The sequence below is a fragment of the Pinus tabuliformis genome, chromosome Q (genome assembly GCF_031772625.1).
Source record: "Pinus tabuliformis cultivar Carrire ecotype Pingquan chromosome Q, CPIR1, whole genome shotgun sequence".
NCBI lineage: Eukaryota > Viridiplantae > Streptophyta > Pinopsida > Pinales > Pinaceae > Pinus > Pinus tabuliformis.
In genome coordinates this window covers 233,399,501-233,427,337 of record NC_142296.1, presented here as the reverse complement: position 1 = coordinate 233,427,337, position 27,837 = coordinate 233,399,501, and the positions used below count along the sequence as shown (strand labels likewise).

Sequence of the window (27,837 nt, the reverse complement as noted above, 5' to 3'; positions counted from 1 at the left end):
CCTACGAATGCAAATGCAAAGAGCTTTGATCGCTGATGGAGGGCTTTCAAGACCGACACTAACAAGGTGCATACCCTCTCATTCACAAATGTAAGAGGGAATTGGCTTCTGAATTTGAAATGAAGGAGCTAGGACCGATGCACTATTTCCTAGGACTTGAAGTGTAGCAGAAGCCAAGGGAAATTTTCCTATCTCAAGGAAAATATGTAGTAAATATATTGGAAAGATTCGGTATGATCGACTGCAAGCCTATGACTACCTCGAGGATCTTAACTTTTAGAAGTTATATGGTAGTGATGTCAGACCATATTTGGGAAATGCCTCTGTGTTTCATAAACTCATTCGCATTGATGTTCTTGGTGAACCTCCATCCGAACATATGTTTTGTAGTTAGCATTGTGAGCTCATATTTGGTTGAGCCTCATTGGATTGATGCCAAGAATCTTCTGAGATATCTTCGTGGCACAATTACTAATGGGTTAAGATACATTGCCGGAGATGTGAGACTACTTGGATATACTGATGCTGATTGGGCAGGTAGTGTGGAGGATCACTGGAGCACTTTTTAGTGCTATTTCTCTTTGGATTCTGCTTCGATATAATGGATGAGCAGGAAGCAGAAGTCGGTTGCCATAAGCACCACTGAGGCTGGATACATATCTATGAGTATGATCTCGTATGAAGCTTCCTAGTTGGGGAACAGTGAACTGTTTGAACACATACCACTGTGATTCTCTGTAAAAACTAGAGGTGGGATTCGATTATTGAGGAATCCCGTATTCGTCGATTGCTCCAGCAGATAGACATCATCTGGGATATGGTAAGTCGATGAGCAAGGAGGCTCCATTGCATTAAGATGATGTACAGGTCTATACACCTTGTCAAAGCCCCAAGGAAAGATCTAATCTGTGATTTTCCCAAACGACTTGGAGTCGTCAAGAAACCCTTGTACAAGGGTCCTGCATGTTGCATACATTGAGCTCTGGGAGCTCTGAGGGCTTGCAGTTCTTACTGGAGCAACATACGACCACAGGGTGACTCACCCTCCCCTGGTGGTGCACACTGGAACAAGATGATTTGGTCTCTTGTGGGACAAGATGATTCGCTCTCTTGTGGAACAGGATGATTCGCTCTCCTGTGTAGCAGGATGATTAGTTCTCTTGTGAGGCCTGGATTGATGTGTTCTCCATGGAGATTGTAGCAGGATTGATGTGTTCTCCTGTGAGACCTGGATTGATGTGTTCTCCATGGCAGCCTGGATTGATGTGTTCTCCATGGCGATTGTAGCAGGATTGATGTGTTCTCCTGTGAGGACAGGATTGATTAGTTCTCTTGTCAAGGCATCCTACCCATGAAGTCTGGGACTCATGGGAAGTACCTCTCATCTGATCAATGAGCAAGGAAATGAAGTTAGGGACCACAGTAGTACCGATGGACGCATCGTTGTATCTACCGTACTCCCTATGCTAGGATGACCTCCATTGATCTGGGATCAATGATACTGGTCTGGGACTAGTGGTAGGAGTTGTACCATACTATGAAACTGACTTCGAGTCGGTTGAGACTGGTCTGGAACCAGTGGTACATACTCTGAGACTGACTTTGTGTCAGTGCAGTACTGGTCTGGGACCAGTGAGAGTGGTACATACTATGACGCCGACTTCGGGTCAGTTGAGACTGGTTTGGGACCAGTGGTACACTCTCTGAGACTACGATATTGGTCTAGGACTAGTGGTAGGAGTGGTACCTACTATGAAGCTTACTTCGGGTCGGTTGAGACTGGTCTGAGACCAGCGGTACGCACTCTGAGACTGACTTTGAGTCAGTGGAGGATGATACTGGTCTAGGACTAGTGGAGTTGTACTCACTATGACGCTGACTTCGGGTTGGTTGAGACTGGTCTGGGACCAGTGGTACATACTCTGAGATTGACTGAGTCAGTATGATACATCCTTGATCATTTCTTCTTCTTCATAATTCGGACAAAAGCAGACCAGAATAGAACAACGCAAAGCAGCGCATAATAGAGTAGAACAATACAGATCAGTACAGGGAAGAACAAGACAAAGCAGAATAGGTAGAATAGAGCAGAGCAGGGCAAGGGATAGGCTGTATAGGGCAGTGCATTTGATGGATGAATAGTAACGACTGATAGACAGATTACAGATGAAGTTCTCCCTAGTTGAGAGGGAGTGTTAAAATTGGCAACTAGGGCAAAAATTCATGTGGGTCATCTTATTCATGGCTGATAATATTTTTAGTAGATTTCTTTCGTCGAGAGGTGTAGGATTGATATAAAGATCATCCGATTCCGATAAGTATTCATGGAAATATGAATTTATTTTGATTATGGAATTATTATCAAGCCAACTTACTCATGTAGGCTCAGAAGTCCAATAGTCGCATCTATTCAAACACCAACATTGTGTATAAATACAGGAGGACTTTTCCTCATTTGGACTCACTCATCTCATCACATCTCTCTCTCTCTACTGTGCAAAAAAGGGTCTCTCCCTCACACATGTGAAGCCGGAAGCTGCTAAAACTGCAGCTGCAACTGCAGAAGTAAAGATTGACCTGCGTGGACTAGAAGATCTCCTCATCTGAACTGCGTTGTAGGTTCATCTAAACCTCCTCTGGAAGCCGCAACTTTTGGTGGTGGAATCAAGTCAATCTGACGAACGGTTTGCAAGATATCAACTGCCCTAGTTTGAAGCTAGAAGCTGCCGAAACTGAAACTGCAACTGCAGAAGTAAAGATTGACTTGCGTGGACTAGAAGATTTCCTCATCTGAACTGTGTTGTAGATTCATCTGAACCTCCTCTGAAAGCCGCAACTTTTGGTGGTGGAATCAAGTCAATCCGACGAACGGTTTGCAAGATATCGACTGCCTTAGTTTGAAGTCGGAAGCTGCTGAAACTGAAGCTACAACTGCAGAACTAAAGTTTGACCTATGTGGACTAGAAGATCTCCTCATATGAACTGCGTTGTAGGTTCATCTGAACCTCCTCTGAAAGCCGCAACTTTTGGTGGTGGAATCACGCTGATCCGACGGTCGGTTTGTGAGATATCGTCTGCCCTAGTTTGATGATGAAGCCACTAATGATGCTGTTGATCTAGGGTTTGCTACTGCTGATATGAATCAGATTTATTGTACTATTTATCTCTGCTGAATTATTGAAGATAAAAGAAGATTTGATCAAAGGGTTTTCCCACACATTGTGGGGTTTGTCCCTCGCTAGCCGCCACATCTTGTGTCTCTTGTCTTGGCTTGTTTTCTGTCGATCGTTTAATGTTCTATCTGCACTTTACTTTATGTACATGTGATTGCTAATCTGTGGAATATAATAAGGAAAAGAAGTAAACTGTTATAAGCATAGAACATACCATAACTTAACACCTACACTAATCAAATATTTGATCTCATGAAATAGAAAACAGAGCAAAGAACAAGATACATAGGGCACTTATTTTTGGACACAATAGTCCTATGAAAAATCTAATGCGGGAAAATGGTGCAGCAGTTCTGAGGGTTTATTATTATACACGAGAAATATCTAAATACAAGTCTAGGATGCTCATCTAGCAATCCTTTACAGAGAAAAATATTGGCAGAAAATTTCTGAGTGAATTTTACCTCACTTCTCTTGCCAAAATTCCAGCTAATCTGGCACAACACTAGCTAACCCCGACTATTTCTATGTTGGCCTTGCGTCAGCCTTTTAGGCTCTGCGTCACCTTTGCGTCACCCTTCTGCCCTCTGCGTCAGATATCCTGGTTGTTCTGACAGTTCCAGATGTTCCCGGCAGTTCTGGATTCTGCGTGACAGGAAGCTTTTTAGCTTTGCGCTGGCCTTGCTGGCTCTGCGTCAAGGCTGCGTGGGCCCAAACTGGCACAACGTCAGCTCTTTCGGCTACTGCGCTACCTCTCTGCAAGCTCTCTCCGCCTCTTTGTCGGTATTCTCCAGAAATTCCTTCTCTCGAATTCTCATAGCCCCTCTGCTGCTGAATGATCACTTAGTTCAAATTTCTCAGCTTCCTAGCCCCAGAAATCGAACTCTAGATCAATTCTCTCTTTCTATGTGTATTTCCAAATGAACCCCAAGACTCCATTTTATACTTTTCCTGTTGAGTCTTCAATAGCCGAGATTAAGTATCTAATCAACAGATAAGATTAAAACATGACTTGATCCACCTTCTTGATCATTCTCAACCATATTTTGATTAATACCCATTAATATTTTAATTCCCCTAAGTTTAGACTTAGGAACTCCATTAAAAATATTAATTATTTTAATAAAATACAATCCGGGTGGAATTTCACCAAATGGTTTCTGGGTTCTGTAGAACTCATGTGCCTTAGCCTCTCCACCAATTTTCAAGGCTAGAGTACTTTTGATGCTACCAAAAACTACCACGAACAAGTCTGTGTAACTGCGGAAGAGAACTGAACTTTGACATACTTTGAAATCTCGATGATAAATACAGTGACATCCTCGCATTCTTATCTAAAACCTTGAACAAGTGACACAGATTTCGGAAGGAGATACAGTCATTCAGGTTTTCGATGGAGAAGGATGTGTTGATTTGAGGTAGCATCGAATGTGCTCTAGCCACGAAAATTGGTGGAGAGGCTTAGGCACATGAGATGTCCAATACCCAGAAAGGGTTTGGGCAGATTCTAAACAGTTTGGGAGATATTAAAATAATTAATATTTTTTAATGGAGTCCCTAAGTCTAAACTTAGGGAAAATAAAATATTAATGTGAATTAATATAAAACTGTGTTAGAATGGTCCAAAAGTCATGGATCAAGCCAGAGTTAATCTTAGCCATTGATTAGGGACTTAATCTCGGCCGTTGATCTGTCAACGAGAAAAATATAAGAGGAGGCTTGAGCATCACTTGGAGAATACACTGAGTGAAACCAGTTAGTTCAATTTCTAGAGCAGGGTTAGCTGAGAAATTGAACCAGTGGTCTGGTCAGCAGTCAAGAAGGAAAAAGTTGAAACTGCCGGGAAAGCTGTCGCAGAGGGTAGAAGCGGGAACTGCCAGGAACAGTCAGAACTGCCGGGAACTGCCGAAACAGCTGGGAAAGCTGATGCAGAGGGCAGAAGCTGGAACTGCCGGGAACAGCCGGAACTACTGGGAACTGCTAGAACAGCCAAGAAAGTTGACACAAAGGGCAGAAGCCGGAACTGTCGGAACTGCTGTAATTGCCAGGAAAGCTGACACAAAAATAGTCGGGGTTAGCCAGTCTTGTACCAGATTAGCCAGAATTCTGCCAGGTGAAGTGAGGTAAAACTCACTCAAATTTTCCACCAATATTTTCTCTGTAAAGGATTGCTAGATGAGCATCCTAGATTTGTATTCAGATATTTCCCCTGCATAATAATAAAATCCTCCCTTGCTGCATCGGTTTTCCCACATTGACTTTTTCCAGGGATTGTTGTCCAAAATATCTGTGTCAATGTGTTGATTCTTGTGCATATATTTGTTTCTGTATTACGGTGTGATATCTGCAAAAATATTTATTTTAATGTTTACTAAAGTAATTTCATAAATAACTTATTGAGGAATAAGTAGGAAAAGTAAATCAGTTGTTGCAATGATAGAATTTTCACATGGTATCAGAGCGAGTAATTAGAGACAGGAAGGGAAAATCAGTTATGGATCGAGACCATGATGCAGAGGCATCCACATCAGGGGACTCACATAGATTTTTAGAAGATTGCACAAGAGAAAGAGACTTTGATTTCTCTGTTGGCTTCTAGGCTGGAAGAAGAAGTGGCTTGTATGACTAGTTCTACATCATCAGAAGTGTGGTATATAGACAGTGGAGCTTCGTGGCATATGGCGGGAATCAGGGAATGTTTCTCAGAATATCGAGAAGAGAAGATAAACTTTCAGATCACCATGGGGAACAAGCCAAAGTGTACTCCATTAGGGAAGGGTACCATAGTTTTTCAAACAGAATCGGGAGAACGGTTCCGTGCTACAAATGTGTTGCATGTACCAGGATTGGAGATGAACTTACTTTCCATGTCGCAACTTCAAGGCAAGGGCTATGGCGTCTACTTCATCAAGGAGAAGGTATACGTCAAACACCCGAGCTGGAAAAAGAAAGTGTAGATCGGGATCGAAAGTAATAGGTTGTATAGATTACAACTAGAATCACCAATGGCACTAATAGGTAGTCATGGAGACAAGGACTTGAATGAACTATGGCACAGAAGAATGGGTCACTTGCACCATGGAGCTCTGAGAATTCTCAAGAGCACTGTAACAGGAGTTCCGGATCCAAGTGCGAAACAAGATGATGTATGCAGGGGATGCGCTCTAAGAAAGTATGCCAAGGCAGCATTTCCTAGGAGCAAACATAGGGCCAAAAGTGTACTAGGATTGATACACTCAGATATCCGCGGACCTATGTTCGTCAAAGCTCTCAGTGGTGCCAAGTATTTGCTTACCTTCATTGATGACCACTCAAGGAAAACTTGGATTTATTTTCTAAAAACCAAGGACGAGATTTTATGTTGATTCAAGGAGTTCAAGGCTCTGGTGGAGAATTTGACTTGAAAGAAAATAAAAGTTTTGCACTCAGATAATGGTGGAGAGTATGTCGATAACGACTTCTCTGATTTTTGCACGAAGGAGGGAATCAGAAGAGAGTGGACAGCTCCCTACAATTCAGAGCAGAATGGAGTAGCAGAAAGAAAGAACAGGACTATTTTAAAAGCATCTAGGGCCATGATGTATGATCAGGATATGCCAAAATTCCTGTGGGCAGAAGCATGAAACACAGCAGTCTATGTTCAGAACAAGACTCCTCATTGGGCATTGGGAAAGATTACTCCAGAGAAAGTTTTCACAGAGAAGACACTTGAAGTCAGTCATTTCAGGATATTTGGGAGTTTAACATATTGCCACATACCCGAAGAAAAGAGGAAGAAGCTGGATCAAATTGCAGAAAAAGGATATTTGGTGGGATATAGCGAGAACGCTAAGGCATACAAAATCTATCTTCCAGGGAGCAGGAAGGTAGTAGTTCGACGAGATGTAAAGTTCATGGAGGATAGGGCTTTCAGAAGATCTCATGAGATGCCTTCCAAGGAGCAGTCGAAAGAGGAGCCGCTGGTTAAGCCTCTTCAACCAAAAGAAGTAAAGAATTCTTCCTTAGGGCAGGAGGACTCTCAGGATGAGGAGGAGGAGCTAACAGAAGCACCTTCTATCAGAGGAAGAACTAGCAGAGAACTTCGTCAGATTTTGCGAGATGCAGAGGACTTCATCGGTGCGCCACGAAACAATAAGAGGGAGGAAAACAACCAAATATATATCAGGCATTAGTAGCTCAGGATGGAGAGCTTGCCATTTTCAAGGAGGCAGCTCAACGTCAGGTTTGACTAAATGCGATGGTAGAGGAGTACAACTCCATAATGGTGAACGATGTCTGGGAGGTGGTGCCAAGGCCTCAAGACAAATTAGTGGTAGGTTCAAGATGGATCTACAAGATCAAATACGCTGCAGACGACAACGTTGAGAAATACAAGGCCAGGTTTGTGGCTAAGGGGTATGCTCAAAAGGAAGGAATTGATTATGAGGAGACTTTCGCCCTGGTAGCCAAGTATACATCTATTAGGACTGTGATATCTCTTGTAGCTCAGATGGGATGGGAGATTCATCAGATGGATGTCAAAACAACATTTCTGAATGAGGTAATAGAAGAAGAGGTATACATTGAACAACCAGAGGGCTTTGAGACTCATGAGAAGAAGTCTCATGTATGTAGATTGAAGAAAACTTTGTATGGGCTGAAATAGACATCGAGAGTATGGTATGGTCGAATAGATGGCTATTTGCAGAAGATGGGATTTGTCAAGAATGACGTGGATCCGAATCTCTACTATGTGGTTGTAGAGAACGAGCCGCTAATCTTAGTATTGTATGTGAATGATCTCTTTCTAATAGGATCATCCAGAGTCATTGGGGACTGCAAAAAGAATTTAGCCACAGAATTTGATACGAAGGATTTGGGACAAATGCATTACTTCCTAGGGTTGGAAGTCTGGCAGTAGAAGGGAGAAATCTTCCTTGGGCAAGGGAGGTATGCTACAGAAATCTTGAAAAGATTCGGGATGGAGAACTGTAGACCCATGGCTATGCCAATGATCACCAACTGGAAGAAGATTGATGCATCAGAAGACAAGGATGTCGATCCCACCCTATACAGGCAGCTCATAGGGTCCCTGATGTATCTGGTCAATACCAGGCCAGACATTTGCTATGCTGTCAACACCCTCAGTTAGTTCATGGTGGAACGAAAGAGGGCACACTGGGCAGCAGCCAAACACGTTCTCAAGTATTTATAGGGAACAGTCGATTATGGGCTCTTGTACACCAAAGGTAAGGATATCAGTTTGTGTGGATTTACTGATGCAAATTGGGCAGGAAGTTCAGTGGATCGGAAAAGTACCTCTGGGTACTGTTTCAACATTGGATCAGGAATGACCTCCTGGTGCAATAGGAAACGGAAGTTCGTGGCTCTAAGCTCATCTGAGGCAGAATATATGGCAGCAAGCACAGCTTGGTGTGAGGTCATATGGCTTAGAGAACTGCTTGTGAACCTATTCAGAAGGAATATGGAGGCGATCAGGATCATGTGCAATAATCAGAGTTGCATCAAACTCTCTGAGATTCCAATGTTTCCTGATAGGTCAAATCATATTGATATCCGTTGTCACTTTGTCAGAGACTATGTCCAACAAAGAGTTGTACAGTTGAGCTATACTCCTACAGGAGAACAGGTGGCAGACATCCTCACCAAGGCCCTTGGAAGGACAAAGATGGGGATGGTAAAGAACTTGTTTCAGAAGCAGAAATGGGAGTGATAGCAGCACGGATGCAGAGGGAGTTGCAGTGCGGATGCAGTGTTGGGAGAAAGGACCAACAACAACACGGATGCAGAGGGAGTTGTTGTACAGATGCAGAGCCATGGGCAGCAGTACAAGATACAACAGTGCAGAGGATGTTGGGCAGGGAGGCTTAGCATCAGCACAGGGACCGATGCCATATGATCAGGGTGATACTCAGTAAGGAGTACTACTAGAGCACAGTCCTCGCTAAGAGGGAGTGTTGATTTGAGGTAGCATTGGATGTGCTCTAGCCACGAAAATTGGTGGAGAGGCTAAGGCACATGAGATCTCCAATACGCAGAAATGGTTTGGGTAGATTCTAAATAGTTCAGGAGATGTTAAAATAATTAATACTTTTTAACGGAGTCCCTAAGTCTAAACTTAGAGAAAATAAAATATTAATGTAAATTAATATAAAACTGTGTTAGTGTAGAAATTCCCACTGTAGATCAACAGATTATGAAATATACTAAAACACAATACAAGATCTACTTCTACAACACTTTGCAGAAGCTTAATCAAATTGAGCAAGATCAAGAGAACACATATAACTGAGAATGAGAAAGCAATCACACATAACACAGAAGAAATAACCCGGGGAAAGCCTCAGCCTAAAACCCCAATTTCTGTATTATCATACAAGTGGAAATCTTGTTCAAGTTACAAAAAGAATCAGCTCTCAAACAATACAGCTCACAGACTGAATAGACATAGTATATGTCCTCCTCAAGCCCTCTAAGCCTCCTATTTCCTTGCGCAGTTTTTCTTGGTGTCCAATGCTGTCACATGTGTGAATTGGCCTCATCAAACTCACTAAACCTGAAGAAGTAACTGCGCAATCCTCAAGGAAAGAATTCCTTCTGCATGCAAGGAATATTCAAAATGGAATATTCTAGCAACTGATATGTAAAGCCTGTAAATAATTAAACAACTATTTACTCAAAATGTAAAGCCTGTAAATAATTAAACAGCTAATGTAAAACCTGTTTTTAAAATTTAACAAAATTTCCTATATCAAATTGACTGATTTGATGAGGAGTACCTACCTGATTTCCTGCGGATGAAGAGACTTCAGATTTGCTCCAGCTTTCGCTCCCGTTACCAAAAGACCATAACCTCCCAGCCAAACTAAGTACAACCTAGGTACTCAGTCTAGATTGCTTCTCAATTGCTGCAATCTGTTCCCCCGTGCCCAAAAACTTCAGAACAAACAAGGCTCAGTCTTTTCTGTTGAAAAACTCTGTGTTACAAATTTTCCTCCTCCTTTCGACCCCCCTTCCTCCAACCGTCCCTTCCTTCTTATAAGTCTCTGTTCACTGACTTCCTCCATCTTCGTGTCCAAATTATGATACGTGTTGATTTTATAAACAAAATCTGATTTGATTTTATTCGAATATCTTAATTTGATTTAATAAAGTTTATTTATTTATTTTAATGATTTAATTTAATTTATTTAATTTATAATTTTATTAATTTTATTTAATTTCATAAATTTTAATTTACTATAGGTGGGTCATTACATACATCCCTCCTTCCAAAAACTTCGTCCCGAAGTTAGGGTTTCTAATATATATTAATGATTATTATGAGTGTATAGGTCTTTATATTACAAAATTGAATTTGTTTTCTTTAATTATTTTAATATTTTACAACTATAATATCCATGTTCTGCCTCAGTTGGTTTTCCAGCTATTCTATAATCATCCTATCCTTCCTAATCTCTTCCGCTTCCATCCTATCCATCCTCTACTAGAGTATGCCATGGCATCAGCTATACTGACTAACCATTCATAGACTTTTAAGGGTATCAGTGTCGATTATATCAACCTGATTGCGTAGTAGGCATCTGGCAGTTATCATCACACGTCTAGGGAAGCGTGATTTGCACAGTCCTCCCATGACTCCAGGTTTCAGAGGATAAACTGTGGGTAATACCTCCATCCCTCCTAGTGGGACCAGGGTTAACACCCTATCATGGAATCTCTTTGAGCCTTAATTGTTCTGAAGTTTTTGTCATCACGTGGTCATCTTGGTAACGATATTATCTGTTGACACCTAATCCTCAGCGGTTGGGTGTACCCGGAATGTGAACAATCATCAAGAAGATGAACTGATCAGTCACATTCATGTATATAAACAATAGTTACCTAATGAAATATATCAATCAGTTTTTTCTGCCAAGTCTGGAGTTACCCTGGCCTGACATGGTATCAGAGCACAGGTCCCAGGTTCTAAAAGTAGTCGTAACTCCCTCTGTCCTGAGCACTGCCACTGCCTCTGTCCATAACTGCGCTCTGTCCATAACGCTTGTCTCAGACCTGCTCCACCTGCGATTTAGCATCATTCATTGCCAGACCTGCTCCATCTGTGATTTTCCATATAATAAGCTGCGCTGCTGATGGTGTCAGCTGCCTGAAGCCGACTCCAAAACCGTTCTGTTGGGTGAATATTGTTGGTCCAGGCGCGTTCTGGCCTGACATGGTCCATTGCCTCACCAGACATATCGCTGCTCTGCCTCAGTCCATGGCAGACATGGTATGCGTTGGTGCCTGTAACGTAATCCTATCGAAAAGACTACGCGAGAGGAAGGTCTGTTTCATGCATTTCTGCAGCGTGAACTCGGCCTGAAGCTTGCGAGCCATTCCGTAAGCATGAAATTGCTTGCATTTTCCACCGAGTATAGCCAATGCTCTGTCCTCCGAGTATAGCTGGTATTCCGAGGCACTGCACCTCAGTGGGAACAGATACGTTCAGTTCCTTAATTGTGCTCATTATCTCCGGTGCAAGTTCCATCTCGGCAAAGGAAGAAACAGTGGGACTCTTCGTTTCCTTTTGAGAATTGGCGGTTCCCTTGGACGGCAGCTTTGCGACATTTGGGGCGTTCTTAAGGTGCCTGGACCGTAGCTTTTCCAATAACGAAATCACACCTGACATGGTATAGATGTAACCTGCCACTCTGAACCTTCCTTTTGGCAAATCCGTCTCTGGAACGTCTGGCACTTGTATGTGTAGTGTGACTATCACAGCCTGAGATGGATTTCTGGGAATTGGTTGATACCATCTTTTCTGAGGTTTTGCTTATGTTTCGATGGGGACAACTTTTATGGTAATTCTCAATTGTGGCATGTTCAATATTTTTAGTCAGGCATTATATTGAATATTTGCTGGAATTACATTTCTGAAGAACTCCATAATAGTTTTAGAGGCCTGGCATTATTAGATGAAGCATTGTCAGTTTTACACCTCTGGCATATTAGATGGCATCTCTTGTGCATAAAATGCTCCATTTTGGACTGAATATTGTACATAAACTCGTGGCCCACGAATGAAGCCTGAAAACTTCTTTTACCTTTGAATGACCGAAGCTAGGACTCCACTGCGTGGGAATGTGAAAAGATTGATGCGCTGTTTTTGCTGATGCGTTGAAACATGGCTATCGTGCGGTGCTCCTCTTTGCTAAGATAATGGTGCTTGATTGATGCGTTGTTTTTCTGATGCGTTGAAACATGGCTATCGTGCGGTGTTTTTTATTTGAGATAGAGTGCTGAATTAATGCGTGTTGCTGTGGCTATATTAAAGCAGTGATTTATATGTGCGCTAAAGCTGTGTGCTATATTGATCAGTATATATATATATTATGGTTTTCATTTGAATGAGTTATGAACTGAGTTTGTAGATATGGAATATAGTGGATACATTATCCTCGGAGGGATTTGAAGAAACAGTACATAAAAGTATTTGAAATCTGTTGCCTTTTTGAATACTACTTCATTGTATATCAGCAGAAGTTTTTTTTATCAACAGAAGTTTTTTATCAGCAGAGACATTTTTTACAGAATGCATTCAATCATCTCTATGGTAGGGATAGTTCTCACTGGCAAGGAGAACTATCCTGAATGGTCCCGGATGGTAAAACACACCCTCATCTACAATGAGTTGTGGAAGGGAGTGTGTGTCGGAGAAGGAGACAATGACCCAGTACAGCCTACATCAGACAAAGAGCTCGTCATTTGGGAAAACAAGAACAACAAAGCCTATGCATTAATCGCAGCATCTGTAAATGAAGAAGTAAGTCGCCATATTTCATCATATTCAACTGCCTTTGAAGCTTTACAAAAGCTGAAAGAACTTTATGACTCACATTCTGCACTTGAAGTTGTTCAGCTCATGATTAAACTCTTCACTCTTGAACTAAAAAATAATGATCCTCTTGCTCTTGCATCTGAAGTAAAATCCATAATGCATGATATCAAATCCACTAAGGTTGAGCTGGATATCCCTCTTATTGCTTTTCTCAAGGCACTCTATCCTACTTACTCCAATTATCTTGAGTCTTTACAAGCAAATGGAAATCTTAAAGATATAACCTTTGACTCTCTTGTGAAAAAGTTTGCTGAAAGAGAGAAAGCCTTTGGAAAGAAGACAGTCCCTGAATCTTCTGAAGAGACTGTTTGCCTTGCTCATAAAGAAAAGCATCCTGCTCAAGATTCTACAAGAGGAAGAGGTGGACGAAGAGGAAGAGGAAGATACTTCAGAGGCAGGGGGGCAGACATTCTCAAGCAGAAAAACAGATCTGCATTGCATTCGCTGCAAACGAAATGGATCACATGATGCTTCTACATGCAAGCTACCATGGGACAAAATTGAGCAGAAAAGAAACCAGCAGAAAGGTAAAACTGATGATACAGACAAAGGTAAAGCACCTGAATCCGCTCACTATATTGAGGCACAATGTAACATTGGAGTAAATGAAGATTTGTTTAATGCTTCACTTGCTTCTTCAAAAAATGATTGGTTGCTTGATTCAGGAGCAACCTGTCATATGACTCATAGGAAAGATTTTTTTTAAGATTTCACTAACAATGTTGATGGAGCAGTATACTTTGCAGATCAGTCAAAAATCAAGCCATCAGGGCTTGGCACAATCAGGCTTAAACTGCCTTGTCTTCCAGACTTTCTTCTGGATCATGTTCTATATCTCCCACAGCTCAAGAGAAACTTGTTGTCCTTGGTCCACATCCGCCAGCAAGGTCACTCCATTCATATGTTTGATGGCAAGCTTGAGGTAAGAAAAGCATCTGACCACTCACTTGTCATGAGGGGAATAGAAGAAGAAAGGCTTCTCAAACTGCAAGGAACCTCTGCTCATGCACAACATTTCTCATATATTTCTCATCATGAAGAAGGTACACTTCCATCAAGTTTATTATGGCATGCTAGATTTGGACATTTAAACTATGACAGTCTCCGCTTATTGAAGAAAAATGGTGTTGCTGGTTTGCCTACAATTCCTAGGAAACATAAGCAATGTGATGCTTGCATTCTAGGAAAGCATAGCAAACAGTCTTTTCATGATTCACATTCAAGAGCACATAGGAAGCTTGAACTCATTCATTCAGATTTATGTGGTCCAATGCCTGTTCCTTCTGCAAATGGAAATAAATATATCATGACATTTATTGATGATTACACCAGAATGTGTTGGGTTTATTTATTGAAGAACAATTCTGATGCTTTTCAAACATTCAAGAATTTTCATAAATGGATTGAAAATGTTGCACAATCTCATATTGGGTCTATTCGCACTGATAATGGAAAAGAATATACATCAATGAATTTGAAAACTATCTCCGCCAACATGGGATCAAACATCAAACAACTGTGCCTTATAATCCCCAAAAGAATGGTGTAGCTGAAAGAATGAATAGAACAATCTTGAATATGGTACGATCCATGCTTTTCTTCAAAAACGTAAAGATAATGTTTTGGGCTGATGCTGTTCTATGTGCTGCATATATAAAGAATAGATGTCCATCTAATGCTATAAGAAACAAGACTCCTTATGAATTGTGGTATGGACATGTTCCTTCGGTAAAACATCTTAGGATCTTTGGTTCCACCTGTTATGCTTTGATACCAAAGGTACATAGAAACAAACTTGGTGCTAGAAGTCGTAAGTGTATCTTCCTGGGGTATTCAAACACCTCTAAAGCATACCGCCTCTATGATGAAGTAAATAAAAAGTTTGTTGTATCTAGAGATGTCATTTTTCTTGAATCATCCAAATCTGACAGTGTTGTTGAGCGGCAACTTGATCGCTTGGATAGATTCACAAAAACGAAATCATTTCAAGAGTTTGATAATCAGATTCCACATCTTGAAGGGGGGATTCCTATACTAGATCAACATGTGGAATCTTCTTCTGAAGAACAATCTTCCCTGCATGAAAATCCAACACCGGATGATCCTTTAAGTGATGTAATTGATAGAATTGGGAGACTCAATCTTGATTCAGTCCCAACTCAATCAATAGAACAGCTTGAACCATCTCAGAAAGGTCCCCCAAAGTGGCTGACAAAGACACTTGAAAGTGTCCATCCTGATGAAATTGGAAAAACAGGAACCAGAAATTCAAACCGACAAAATGGAGGTGATGTAGATGACTCTAATTCACCGGTTGATATGGATGTTACTTATGATTGTGAATTTAACTTGTCTACAGATTTTGAACCAACCTCCTTCAAAGAAGCTGCTTCTCATAATGAATGGAAAGAAGCGATGCAAAAGGAGTATGATGCCCTCATAAAGAATGGCACTTGGAAGCTGGTTGATCCTCCATTTGGAACCAAACCAATTGGCTGCAAGTGGGTCTACAAGAACAAATACAAAGCTGATGGCTCACTTGACAAGCACAAAGCTAGGCTTGCGGCAAAAGGTTTTGCACAGAAGGAAGGGGTCGATTATGAGGAAACTTTTGCCCCCACAGCAAAATGGGCCACCATCCGGACACTCTTTGCACTAACTGCTCAGAACGGTTGGAAAGTCCATCAAATGGATGTAAAAATTGCATTCTTGAATGGAGATCTAAAAGAGAATGTTTTTATGTCCCAGCCTGAAGGATTTTCTGTGAAAGGACATGAACATAAAGTATGCAAACTTGTGAAGTCCTTGTATGGCCTCAAACAAGCACCACGAGCCTGGTATGAAAAACTAACAGAGCATCTTCTAAAACTCAACTTCAATCATTTTGATCTTGATGATGCAACTTTATTTGTCAAGAAAGTTGCCAAAACAGTTGTATATCTTGTGGTATATGTAGATGATCTTTTAATGACAGGGAACAATGAAAGCTATATTGCATCCATAAAGAAAGAATTAAGAAAAAGTTTTGAAATGACTGATTTGGGCTATGTTCATTATTATCTTGGCATTGAAGTAACCCGACATCCAAAATCCATATTTCTTTCTCAAAAGAAATACATTGGAGATTTGTTAAACAGATTTGGCATGACAGAGTGCAATCCTCTTTCTACTCCAATGGAACAAAACTTAAAGCTCACATCTATTGAAGGAAAGGAATTTGAGGATGCAACAAAGTATAGACAGCTTGTAGGAAGTCTCATCTACCTCACTACTACCAGACCAGACATTTCATTTGTTGTTGGAATCCTCTCCAGGTTTATGCAAAAGCCTTGTGAGGGACATTGGTCCGCTGCAAAAAGAGTTCTAAGGTACTTGAAGGGAACTCAAGACCTTGAAATCAAGTATACACAGGTGGACGACTTCAGCTTGATTGGATACTCTGATTCAGACTTCGATGGAGACAAAGAAACTGGGGTATCTACTTCAGGATATGCTATGAGTCTTGGATCAGGAGCTGTCTCTTGGAGATCACGCAAACAATCAGTTCCAGCAGATTCCACAATAGAAGCAGAATATATGGCAGCAGCTGAAGCAACGAAAGAAATTGTGTGGCTCAGGAAAATTCTTGAAGATTTGCAGGTAAAACAAGTACAATCAACTCCACCCATGATTGATAACACCTCTGCAATAAAGTTGGCCAAGAACCCAAAGTTCCATGATCGTACTAAGCACATCAATACTAAATATCATCTGATCCGACATCATGTTGAGGCCAAAACAATCCATCTCCATCATTGTTCCACAAATGAGCAAATTGCAGACATCTTCACCAAAGCGCTTGGAAGAGAAAATCTTGAAAGATTCAGAAAGATGCTTGGACTCACCAACATCCCTTCAGATTAAGGGGGGAATTGTTGACACCTAATCCTCAGCGGTTGGGTGTACCCGGAATGTGAACAGTCATCAAGAAGATGAACTGATCAGTCACATTCATGTATATAAACAATAGTTACCTAATGAAATAAATCAATCAGTTTTTTCTGCCAAGTCTGGAGTTACCCTGGCCTGACATTATCTGCAACATAAACACTTGTCCATACATTTATAAAATATGTATCAACATATTCAAAACAAATAGTTTGTGTATAATTCATACATGTTAACTACAGTATAACATACTTGGCCATATTCTACTCATGTTATTAGCTTTCATATTTAAAATATAATCATTCTTTTATTTCTATCTCATCAATCATATCGATATGCATAAATGAAACAAAATTATAATATCTTAATTCTCATCAGAAGCAGAATTACTCAAATATTTAAACTTTACTTTGATAACTATAATTTAGTAAGATCAATAACATATTCCGTCTTGGTATCCACGTACCAGTGGAATTAAACAGATAACATATCATAAGAATTCACGTTTATATGTGATCATTCCAAAATGGTTCTGAGTTTCTGATTTAAAGTAAAGTAAATATATACAAAACATGGTTTAAAGTTCTTCAAAATTGACACAAGTTGGGGTATTTTTGACATATGATTTCCGTATCTTTCCAAGTAGCCGATCCAGGACTATACTTGTCCCTAACTTGGTCTACCAGACATCTGTCGAACCTTACGTTCTAGTATATGTAATGGTTCGACCGATATGATTCCTTCATCCGATACCTGTAGTTCCTTCCATTGAAGGTTATGAGATTGGTCAGCTATATAATGCCTTAATACAGATACATGAAATACATTATGAACTTTATGCAAGTGAGGTGGCAGTGCAAGACGATAAGTGACACGTCCAACTCTTTCCATGACTTTAAATGGTCCAATAAAGCGGGGTGACAACTTTGTCCCTTTTCCGAATCGAATAGTGCTTTTATTCGGTTTGATGTGGATGAAAACCTGATCCCCTACTTCATACTTCCTATCAGTTCTGTGAGCATCAACATAACTCTTTTGTCTATCCTGTGCTTCTTTTAACCATTGCCTAATTTGTTTTACCTGCTCCTCCATTTCTTGGATTAATTCTGGTCCTACTATCACCCGATCTTCTAATCTGTCCCAACTTAATGGTGTTCTGCAAGGTCTGCCATATAATGCTTCAAATGGAGGCATTCCGATTGAGCTGTGGTAACTGTTATTGTATGCAAATTCGACTAAGGATAAGTACTTTTCCCAGTGCGATTGTTGATCCATAACATACATCCTCAACATATCTTCAAGTACTTGATTTACCCTTTCTGTTTGCCCATCAGTTTCAGGATGATAAGTTGTACTTAAATTTAATTGAGTTCCTAAGGCTGTCTGCATGCAAGTCCAGAATCTTGAAGTGAATCGTGAATCTCTATCTGATATGATCTTCTTAGGTACTCCATGAAATTTGATAATTTCATTTATGAATACTCGAGCTACGTCAGCAACTTCGTAAGTATCTCTTACGGGAATGAAATGGGCACTTTTCGTTAATTTATCCACTACCACCAGAATAGCATTGTGTCTTTGAGAAGTAAGAGGTAGCCCAGTGATAAAATCCATAGAAATGATCTCCCATTTGGTCATAGGAATGTCGTGAGGTTGTAAGAGACCTGCTGGATGACAATGATCAGCTTTTACTTGTTGACATTCCAAACATCTTGCAACGAATTGAACGATATCACGTTTCATGCCCGACCAGAAGAAGAGTTTCTTGGTATCAGTATACATTTTCTTTACTCCAGGATGTGCACAATATACTGCTCTGTGGGCTTCCTTAAGGATGGTGTCTCGAAGATCCCTATTATCAGGAATATACATCCTTCCATGAAATCGTAAGATTCCATCATCTTCTAGTTCATATCCTTCAAATTTAGATTCTTTTGGCTTTTTACTTTCAAGACTAGATCTTACCTTTAAATACCAACTATCTTTTATGAGATGTTCTAGTACTCGTTGCCTTAAGTCTACTTTGATAGGTATGAGGGAGAATATTCGGAGTTTTTTGCTTAAAGCATTTGCCACTACATTTTATTTTCTTTCAATATATGATATTCCAAAGTCATATTCACTTAGGAATTCACTCCATCGTCTTTGTCTAGCATTCAAGTCTCTTTGGGTGAACAAATATTGTAGACTTTGATGGTTGCTTTTAAGTGTAAAACTTCGCCCCACTAGATAGTGTCTCCAAATCTTTAAAGCTAGTACTATAGCAGCTAACTCTAAATCGTGAGTAGCGTAGAGTTCTTCATGAGGCTTTAACTTTCTTGAGACATACGCTATTACTCCTCTATCCTGCATTAATACTGCACCTAACCCATGTTTGGATGCATCAGTACATACCGTAAAATCTTTGTCCATATCAGGGACTCTTAAGATTGGTGCACTGGTCAGTAGTCTTTTGAGTTCAGAGAATGCTTTATTACATTCCTCAGTCCATTCATATTTAACACCTTTACGTTGAAGAGTTGTAATCGGCTTTGCAATTTTGGAGAATCCTTCCACAAATCTTCGGTAGTAACCGGCTAAACCCATAAAGCTTCGTACTTCATGTGCGTTTTTCGGTATTGGCCATTCCATGATTGCTTTTACCTTCTCAGGGTCTACTGAGATCCCTTCACCTGATATGATATGACCTAAGTAATGAATCTTTTCCTGAAAGAACGAACACTTGGATAACTTTCCATACAACTGGTGTTTTTTGAGGCAGGATAATACTATCCGTAAATGGTCTTCATGCTCTTTCTCATTCTTGGAGTAGATGAATACTGCTGGTGCATTAGTTAATCCAAATGGTACCACAGTAAATTCATAATGCCCAAAGCATGTTTGGAATGCAGTCTTAGAAATATCTCTTTCAGAAATCCTTAGCTGATAATAGCCTGATCGAAGATCAATTTTTGAAAAGACAGTAGCTCCTATCATTTGATTGAAGAGATCATCAATTCGAGGCATAGGATATTGATTCTTTACTATAGCTCGATTCAAGTCTCGATAATCTATGCATAATCTTAAGGATCCATCTTTCTTCTTGACAAAAATTACAGGAGCACCCCAAGGTGATATACTGGGTCGAATATGTCCTATATCCAATAGTTCCTTCAATTGAATTTGTAATTCTTGAAGTTCCAGAGCTGTCATTCTATAAGGTGTTTTAGAGATTGGTTGAGTACTAGGTTTCAATTCTATGGTGATGTCTAGCTCTTGTTCGGGAGGTAACACTGGTAGTTCCTTTGGAAATACATCTGGAAATTCCGCTAACACCGGATATTGTTCTAAGGATGGTCCTTTTTCTTTACTTACTTCTTGAATTACATGTGCTTGACAACCTTTCCTTAAGCAATGCTTCATTTTCATTGCTGATATGTAGCGTAAAGATACTTTTCTCTTGATACCTTGAATTTGGATCACTTCTCCTTCATCATTTATACCGAGAATTCTTTTCCCATAACAGTCTAACCAAGCTTGATAAGCTTCTAACCAATCCATACCTATGACAAGATCATAAGTTCCTAGAGTTGTAACATAAACTTTCAATTTAGTCGAACAGACTCCTAGATCGATTTTGCATTGATCCACACTTAAGTCTACAGATTGGAGTTCTCTTGAGGCCATTTCTACCTGTCTGAAATCATTTTGCCTGCGAGCTGCCAGCCCACATTTATTTAATGCATATGACGAAATGAAACTATCTGTGGCACCAATATCAAATAAGATTTTGAATTTTATACCATTAATAATACCTGAGGATTCCACTACAGTGGACTGGTGTGCTGCTTGATTGTTGTTGACTACCGCGTGGATTCTATGATTGCCTTGGGTATTTGATATTGGTCCTTTTTCTGCCCTTTGTAATATACTTGATGAAGCTTCTAGACAATCACGTTGAAAATGTGGTCCTCCACATCCCCAACAATTAACCTGGATCAGTCCTCTTGAATCATATTGTGAGTTTCTAGATAAAGAGCTTCGCCCTCTCATACCGATTCCTCTCGAATTTTTTCCTCTATTAGCAGTTCCACGAGATTTCCATGGACTTGTGTTTGATGATTCAACAACAATAGTAGTAACTGCCATGGGAGCTCTTGCTCCTATATTTCTTGGGGTAAATCTATTACCATAAGGTGGTCTTGAGCTACTTCCTCTGAAGAAATTTCGGGGAGTCTTTCCTGGAAACCCTAATTGTAGAGGTTTTGCTGGCCCGACATCCTTTTTGGTTCCTAGATGATCCTCTGCATAGCGGCCACATTCTACTGCCTCGACTACTGATGATGGTTTCCACATCCTAACCAAGGCCCTAATGCGAGGGTTTAACCCAAATATGAAGCGTTCAGCTTGACGTTCATCAGAATCTAAGTAGTGAATGTATTTCACAAGTTCCATAAACCTTATTTCATATTCTTCCACTGATTTATTACCTTGAATTAATGTATGAAAGGCTTCGGCTTCTTGTTCTTGAAAATATGGAGGTAAATACTTAGCACGGAATCTTTCCTCGAACAATTCCCAAGGGACATTATCCGTTGTGAGGTGTAGTTGTTTTTCTAGATTTCCCCACCAAATCAAGGCACTTTCCTTTAATTGAAATACAACAATTTTTGTTTTTGCAGAAGAAGAGTATTCTCTTAATTTAAAACATCTGTTCATTCCTTCTAACCATGCCTCAGCACGTTCTCCAGCTCGACCTCCTGAAAATTCTAGGAGTTTAATTTTCTGAAGCTCCCTAGAAATATCTTCCTTTGATCTTTTATACTCAAAATTCTTTGGTTCCGCTGAATTGGTTGCTAAGGGTTGAGGTTCTTCTTTGGTCTTAGCCATTGTTGACCCTTTTAATGTTTCCAATAAGGCTTCCAATGAGTTCATTATCACAGTCAACTCTGGTGCTGGAGCGATTGGTGTTGATGATGGTCTCGATGGAGGCGATAATGATGGTGGTGGCGAAGGAGATGGTGGGGGCGATGGAGATGGTGATGACGATGGTGGTGGCATTAATGACGGTGATGCTGCCCGATCATGTCGTCGTCGCTCATATGTCCTTACCATTGTAATGTTTTCTGTATACATAATAAAATTTGTAAAAAATTTGAGGTATACATTCGGATTTAACATATAGTTTTGCAATTTCACATTTACAAACGGGTATAGTTTTTTTGCTATTTTTACCTGCTAGATAGGTCTTACTAGTACCGAGGTCAAGGAGGGTGGTCTCGCGACCTCCTTGTCCTAATGCAGGGAATCCTATCTTAATGCGTAATAATACTTTTCTAATGCATGAGTCTTTATAAACCCTCTTTTAACATTGTAACATAGCCTAACTATGTAATATAATCATTTTATTATTAGTGGACTAATTTTAGTCTATTTTCTTTTAAATGTAATATTTATAGTAAACGATATACATAATATCATTACTTTACATTACTGATTAATTTAAACAATTTTTTTTTTTTAACTATTGTGCTTATTTATCATCTATTTCATTATACACTTACTAGATGTAATCTTTATTTATGTGTTCTTCCTTTTCATAATTTATGTGCTTTTGTATACCTTTATTTTATATTTTTCTACATTTCTATCCATCTTTTCATATATTTTCGTTGCATTCCTCTATTTGCTATACATCTACTCCACTATTTAATACATTTCTATATCTTGTTAGTTATTTTTATATTTCTTATTTGTATTGCTACTATCTTATCTTCCATTAAATATGACGAAAATCGCATTAATATATATAACCGAATTTAAATTATGGAAATAACATATAATAATTTAATATGACGGCAATGGCACAATAATTCTAAGTACAGATATAGTTTGAGAATTATATTTGTAGATACTAAAAACAGTGACCCGATCTCTCATTATAAAACATTCATTGATTCATTTATACGATGGCTTATATTATGTATTATGGTCTTTAACGTAAGAGCCCACAGAGTATACATACCCTTACACGTCGATAAGCTATAAAACTCACGCCATATCCTAGCACGCAGTTGATTAACTGGGCGGGTGTCGGATATAAGCTTGGCCTCGTGTTTACCTCTAAGCTTTAAAGTCCGATCAAGGTTCTATAGTACGCTACGACTCAATTTCTGACTTTTGTGTGCATCCGCTCTGAGGTTCTATAGTACTAAAGCCTTCAATTTATGCCCTAAGAAAGCTTCTGCGTAGGCAAGAGAATTGTTCAAACACCAGAAGACTCCCAATGACATTGGTCAACGCCGGGCTACAATTGCCAGGGGTTTTATCGGAGGCAGTTAGCGCATTTCAGTTGTCTCCGCCAACATGGGAATCCGCTATACTTAGCAACACTCATATTTTTTTGGCAGGTTCTCCATTACTTTTCGACGGTCTCACGACTCCTGGCATTGGGGTCGCGTTCCTGCTGGGGAGCTTATCATGGAGGGCATTTGGAAGCAGAGGGTTTTTCGTCCGTCGTTATTTATTAAGTTGCAGAGAAAAGGAAAGGAAGACGAGGGGCAAGCAGTGTTTTTGGTTCAGGAGCTGCTGGATGCTTATGTGCTTTAGGCTCCATTTTTGGGTTAGGTGGTGTTGACCACTACCGGTCAACTGCCCATAGCAGTAAATAATCATAGCAGATATGAGTCATGTCTGTAAATTGCCTAGGTGGACCTAATTTTCTAAGTGATAATCTACATCCCGGAAGGTTTTTCGTCTCACCGATCCATGATCGGCAGAGTTTTCCTTCAGCCTAACCCCAAAGCCGGGATGGATTTTGTCACTAGAATCTTAGGAGAATCCTAGTGTGTAAATCTGCTAGATTATAGTGGTGTCGCAGAACTGGGTGGTTTATGAGGGTCTATGCTAAATGGGTTTTTCCCCTTAAGATGTAAAATTGTGAAAGTCATGATGTAAAGTGTCTTGAGGGTTGGAAAATGTTTTAAATCCCCTCATGAGTCCTAAGTCCTAGGTCCTAGGTGATTTTTCCAAAGGCTAAGTTCGAGGATCCATTTAAAAAATGAATTAAAAATTAAAAAATTAAAAATAAATAAATAAATAACTGAAAAAAAAAAATAAAAAAAAAAAAAAAAAAAAAAAAAAAATTAATAAAAAATAAAAATAATAAATAATAAAATAAAGCAAAACCCTAAAAAATAATAAAATAATAATATTTTGAGTAAATACATGCAAAATTTCATTTTTTAATGAATTAACAATTTCGACGGATGAGATTAAGAGATGTCTTGATCCTCATCGACGGTCGAGATCATTTCGACATGGATCACTCGAACTAGCCGTTGGGATCATTTCCTTTAAATAGGGTGCTAGGGGTCATTTGAGATATTGGATCTGAGTCTTGTGCTGAAGAAGCTCTCTTGTAAACTTTTCTGGTGCTAATAAAGAAAGACTTTGGGGTCAAAAGCTTGCTGGTGTTACTCTCTTCAAGTGCTGTGAGCCATTTCATTTTCTGCATATTTTATGTTTCAGCCATTAATAACAGCTTAATGAAGAGTATTGTTGAGCATAGGTATCTTGTTCACATGCTAGGGTTTGAGTGGTATTAGGGTTTCTGATGTAATGGCAGGTATCTCAATTGCATTGGAGATCTAGTATTATTTTTTCTCTCTTTATTGATGGTTAAAGTGAGCTGTGCAGGAATATCTTGTTGAAGAAGATCAGTGGGTGTTTGGGGAAGTTCTCGGCTGAACCAGCCAACTCCCACAAGCACTTTTTGCAGAGCCCAGCTAGTTTTGATCCTGGGTTAATCATTTACTTTGTTTTATTATTTGCATGAGAGATTCCTAAAGCATTTCATTAGAAAATCTGAAGTTTTCTGAAAAATTATTTGAGGATCACTGACAAATCTAGCTTTTGTAGAGCTATAATTTTGAAATTTTTGATTGGTTTGCAGGGTTTCATTTTTTGCATATATCTTCCTGGTTTTGTCTGCCATTTGCAGGTTGCAGATCTGAGATAAATTCTTGTGGAAAATTAGTTCTTCTTGTTGCAGGCTCTCTATTCTGGTTGTTCAAGGGTTCTAAATACTGTTGCCTTCAGATCTGTAATTCATGTGCGAGGGTTTGATCTGCAATAAATTGAAGATATAAGCTCAGGTTTCCCCATCTGCTCTTCAGTTGATTCATGCGTTTCTCACTTGCTGTTTTCGACGGCTCTTCTCCACACTAAACCGGGAGACCCCTGCGTCTTACATTGCCAAAAACTTAGCAATCATCCATTCGATTTTCTTTTTGCCCACGTTTTCTCCCCAACCTGCATCCTCACGCGTCCTTTTCTCTTGAACCCGCATGCTAACCTGCAAACGTTAAACCAAAATCGATTTGTATATATCGTGGGTATTTTCGCCTGCCGCTGTGTTGCCTCTATCTGCCGTCCAAGCCAGGTATTGTTTCAAGTGTTTAGCATTACCAACGTTGGGTTGCAAGTTGCGCCCACGCACCTACAGAAACAATCGGTCAGAGAAAACATTTAAGACTTTTTCTGCCTCGCTACCGCCGTCAAACTCCGTGGGTTGACATCTGAGGAACGCAGAAGTCGTTGAAGCTTTACGTGGATGCTGGTAACTGCAGACTTGTAAATGATTTCCATTCGCCTTCAAGGGAACCTGCAAACAAACAAAAAAACACATTCCACTTCTCGGATCAGCTAGCTGTTGCGCGTGAGTTCCTAACGTTTGAAGATCTTGTTTCGGGCCAGGTATGCGGAGGTCATTTTTGTTGCTTGCGTGGTAAGTTTCATCATTTTTTTTATTTTTATTTTCTTTTTTTAGGTTTTTTGTTTCAGATTTAGTTAGGGTATTAAATTTTTTTTTTTTAGATTTAATTGTTTTATAAATTAAAATTTTATGCGTTCTAGTTTTGTTTCGTTTTATGTCATAAGGAAATAAATATAAAAAAAAAAAGATTCGATATCGTAGTATTTTTTGATTTATATTAGATTTTCATTTTTTTTTATTTTCTTTAGACTAGGTTATATTAGATTTTAGGTTTTGTTTATTAAATTTTAGATTTAGGTTTTATTTAATTTGTAGTTTAATATTTATCTTTTAATTTAGTTTAGTTTAAATTTCTTTTGAATCATAAAAAAAAAAAAAAAAAAAATAGATAAATTAAGTATAGATTTAGATTTTATTCAGCTTTAGCTTAAATTTTTTTTTTCTTGTCATATTTACCAGATTCAGTTTTCTTGGGAAATTGACACGTCATTTTACTTTTCCGGCTGAGATTCAAATTTGTTGATGTGGAATGAATGTTTATCATTTTTAGACAAGTCTGCACATGAATGACCATCTTAAAGATTAGCTGCATATGATATCTGGTTAATGATTTATAACTGCGTGGTTGTTTAATGCATTGATCTTTTCGAAAATTTTTAATTGCTGGATATCGTTATTGAGCTTTGGTCATTATAAGAACTTTGTGGTTTTCAACAGATATCTTGCATTGTTCTAGTTATTTGATAACAAATGATTGTTGTTCATGGTTTATATTTCTATATCATCTAACAAGTAGTCGTTTAATCATAAATCTTATAAGGCACTGGTCCGTTAAATTAATAAAATCATTTTAGTGCTTCGTGTCTCCCAACCCAACTGGTCGACAGTTGATCTCCATCATCTCATAGGGTCTACCCCCCTTAGCCGCAGGAGATCGGGGATCAGGGTGACAGCCCCCGGTCTGAGCGTTGTCGTGTCAATCTGTGCGACAACAGGTGGGATAGCATTCAGAAATCTTTGGCAGCTGGGATTTGTTGCAAGTTTTTGCACAAAGCTTAGTGATACAGTTTCCAGTGAGATTGAGAAGGCCTATGGTAAAACAACGACAAGGAGGTCGCTGAGCAACTAACAAAAGCTATGAAAGTTCATCTAGCTAAAGTCCTAAACAGACAATGAGTGCTGTAGAATTTATTATATGTGTCTTCCTGGGTGAATGATTTAAATGGCTTTAGCACAACCTTATTTTAATAAATTTAAATCCTTAACAGACTTAACAGGTCCGAGAGTTTGAACGTGCTCTGATACCAAATGTAAAGCCTGTAAATAATTAAACAGCTAATGTAAAGCCTGTAAATAATTAAACGGCTATTTACTCAAAATGTAAAGCCTATAAATGATTAAACAGCTAATGTAAAGCCTGTTTTTAAAATTTAACAAAATTTCCTATGTCAAATTCACTGATTTGATGAGGAGTACCTACCTGATTTCCTGCGGATGAAGAGACTTCAAATTTGCTCCAGCTTTTGCTCCCGTTATCAAAAGACCATAACCTCCCAGCCAAACTAAGTACAACCTAGGTACTCAGTCCACATTGCTTCTCAATTGCTGCAATTTGTTCCCCCATGCCCAAAAACTTCAAAACAAACAAGGCTTAGTCTTTTCTGTTGAAAAACTCTGTGTTACAAATTTTCCTCCTCCTTTCGACCCCCCTTCCTCCAATCGTCCCTTCCTTCTTATAAGTCTCCATTCACCGACTTCCTCCATCTCTGTGTCCAAATTATGATACGTGTTGATTTTATAAACAAAATCTGATTTTATTTTATTTGAATATCTTTATTTGATTTACTAAAGTTTATTTATTTATTTTAATGATTTAATTTAATCTATTTAATTTTTTATTTTTAATTTAATTAATTTTATTTAATTTCATAAATTTTAATTTACTATAGGTGGGTCATTACATGATAGTACACTGCCCCTCCATCTGATCTCAATTGGGTCTCTGTCTGAACTGACATGCATGAGTTATTTATGAGAGAATACTCAGTTATTTGAAGTGCAGTAGTTACATGCATGCAAGCATTAACTAACTAAACTTACAT

At 39.2% G+C, this 27,837-nt stretch overlaps 1 protein-coding gene and 1 pseudogene across 1 annotated transcript in view; both read left to right on the top strand.

Moving 5' to 3' along the window:
- The window catches only part of LOC149219050 (anaphase-promoting complex subunit 2-like), a 443,635-nt gene that overhangs the window by 405,408 nt on the left and 10,390 nt on the right, over positions 1–27,837 (top strand). The gene's annotated exons all lie outside the window — the stretch shown is intronic.
- Positions 11,999–26,864, top strand: LOC149219051 (protein VTE6, chloroplastic-like; annotated as a pseudogene).